Below are 2,859 nucleotides of genomic sequence, written 5' to 3' on the forward strand. Positions count from 1 at the left end.
AATATTTTACGTCCATAGATTTTGACCATTAACGGTAAGTAAATCCTTCACGAGTGTTCGTAACCACAGCTGGATCAAATTATCGTTTTTGTAAGGACCGTTTGAAGTTAAAAAAATGAAGGAAAATTGGAATAAGGGCATTTTGGAAATTTCGCAAGAGAAAAAAATGGAAGTTTTTTTTTAGAAAAGCACGTGTGTGTGTGTGTTGTTGATTAGTGAAGGTGTGTGACAGGTGTTTTAAAAAGAAAAGAAAAGGAAAGGAAGGGAAAGAATAAATAAAAGAAAGAAAAATAAAGCATAAGAACGGAAAAAGGAAAGAAAAGAAAGAAATGTGAAGAAAAGAGAGAGACAACGAAGGAGAAGAAGAAAGAACAGGGAAGGGGAAGAAATCGAATGTGTTCGGCTAAGAAGGAAGGTAAGAGTTTTTTAAACCGGTTTGAGTTTTTTAAGCTTTATTTTGGGTAAGTTTCAGTGCCTTAAACCATGAAATTCTCGAATATAGACTCCTTTAATTTGTGGGTTTTGAGAATGACAAGTTATTTGAGGTTAAAATTGTGGTTCTTAGTTGAAGAAAAAGAAAGAAAAAACAGAGAAAGAGGATGGAAGAAAGGAAGAAAATCCGTGGGTTTTGGAGACAAAAGAAGAAGAAGATGAACAATTTTTGGAAGAGAGAGAAAGGAATTTTTTAATAGAATTTAATTAAGAAAAGTAAAATGAATTGGTAAAAGAAAGGGGGAAATCACGTGAGAAGATGAAAGGAGATAAATTCAATGGGTTTTGGTGGGACCCGCTTGTAAATAGTATGAGAGTGGAAAAGGCGGGTTGTTAATGAAGAGAGAGAATGAGTTATAAAATTGGATTTTTGTGGATTAATTTGGAAGATAATGTAATTTCAATTGGAAATAAGAATATGTTGAAGTTAAATTGGTTAAAGCAGGAATTAATTTGGTATTGAATCAATATTTTCAGGTCGAGCATAAATTGGAGCAAAGGACAACCGAGTTTAAAGGATTTGTGAGTGGTTACTTTATTAAGTGTTTTGGATATTATTATGGACTTGTGAGTGGTTATTTTATTAAATGTTTTTAGATATCTATTGATATAGAATTTATGAGAAATTATATATATTACATATGATTTAGCATTTGTGCTAAGAATGAAAGAAAATGGGTTTGTTCAAGAATTTAGAAATGTTTATGAGAATTTAGAAATGCTTTATGATTCCAAAGAAATGTTCGAGAAAGTTATGAAATATTATTTAGAAAGAGATTCAGAAAATGATATTAGAATTTAATGAAATGTGTTTAGAAAGAAAGATTTCATAAATGATTTGAGAAATTTAGAAATGTTCTTAGAAAGAAGAAAAGAAGAATTTTAGAACAGTTTATGAGATTGAGAAAGAAGTTTTCAAACCACCATGTTATTGTATCCAGGTGATTACCTGTATGCTATATGAATGTGTTTCTATAGTATACCCAGAAATAGAATGTCTTTTGGACCATTTTACTCAACGTGTTGAGAGAATTATTCTGCTATGCGTATTGAGATTACTCTATGCTAGTAGACCAGAATTATTTTGCTGTGTGTATTGAGATTACTCTACGCCAGTAGACTAGAATAGAATATGGATACATGTGTGGTGTTGAGTTTTATCGATCTGTTTTATGTATGGAAGAAGAATGTTTTATATGTTTTAGAATGTGTTTGATAGCAGGTTGAGAAGTTGGCGTAACTAGGTCGCAAGGGACGCAAGGGAATGCTGGGGCTATAAGAGCCAAATCCAGATTCCGAATCCTGGTCCGAATCCTTGAATTGAGAGCGTTTGCTTTTCAGTTTGCGTAGAAAGAAAAGTCTTGTTACAAGTTTGATCTTATTTGCTCAAGTTTTATGAGATTTAAATGAGAATGTTATTACTTCAGTTTTATGAAGTTTGTCTTAAAGAGCGGAATTTCAATTGTTTATGAAAGAAAGTTGACGAAATTATTTTCTTATTAACTTACCACTCACTGAGCTTCCCAACTCACTATTTATATTTTGTTTTCCCCCCCAGGCTGTACCTGAGTATCTGAGTTTATGAGTTTTAAGAAGAATTTAGTTCAGCTTCTGCCACTCAGGATAGTTCAAGAGTTGCATATCACTTTGTATGTAATTTTGTTGGTTTGTAAGAAATTTTATCTGCACCATATTGATAGAAAAAGAATGTATAGAAGGGATGTAAGAATGGTTGTTCTGTAAGTTTATTACTTTTATTTGTGCATCCATATTCAGAGTTTGTTAGTCAAGGTTCAAGTCAAAGGAAGAAAGAAGTTGACCATTAACTTCGCAGTTAGTCGGGGTCTGTGGTCGGCGCGACTCGTTCTAGGACTAGTAGGTGTTTTGGGAGGGTCGTATCAGTTTTACCCCTGTGTTACATCTTGTACCTTAAGTACCATTGATCCTCTAATGAACAACCCGGTTATGGCCCAACCAATAATTGAAAGTCTCTCTCGGGCTAGTGAGAGGGTGGGGCCCCTTGTTCAAGTCCCTGAGTCAGCACTTAAGAGAACACTCATCTACTTACCCTGAAGTCGGGAAGAAGTGAATTTCATCTTGTGTAATTATGTTTCCAACTCCCCACTCGATCTCGTCCCCAAACTGGTAGGCATATTGGGTCAGCTACTTGAGCCACTCTCACCCATACAAATCAAAGGACGAGCCTTAACAGGCAGGAGTCCATAACTCACTCGGGATTGAGATCGAGTTACTTGGTCATCCTATTGAAATATTAATCTATTAGCTAACGGTGTTATAACTAAAGATTAATTATTTCGTGGTCCGGTCTTATACAAACTTATTGTATAGGATACCTCCACTTGCATG

At 34.4% G+C, this 2,859-nt stretch overlaps 1 long non-coding RNA gene across 1 annotated transcript; it reads left to right on the top strand.

The window, feature by feature from the left end:
- The first annotated feature begins 317 nt into the window (after nucleotides 1-317).
- LOC111025518 (uncharacterized) lies at nucleotides 318-1,940 on the top strand. Its single transcript, XR_002603548.2, has 3 exons — nucleotides 318-415; nucleotides 970-1,014; nucleotides 1,715-1,940. It is a non-coding gene; the product is annotated as an uncharacterized LOC111025518 (long non-coding RNA).
- Nucleotides 1,941-2,859: the final 919 nt, after the last annotated feature.

This window comes from Momordica charantia (genome assembly GCF_013281855.1).
Source record: "Momordica charantia cultivar OHB3-1 chromosome 8 unlocalized genomic scaffold, Mcharantia_2.0 BLBB01000008.1, whole genome shotgun sequence".
NCBI lineage: Eukaryota > Viridiplantae > Streptophyta > Magnoliopsida > Cucurbitales > Cucurbitaceae > Momordica > Momordica charantia.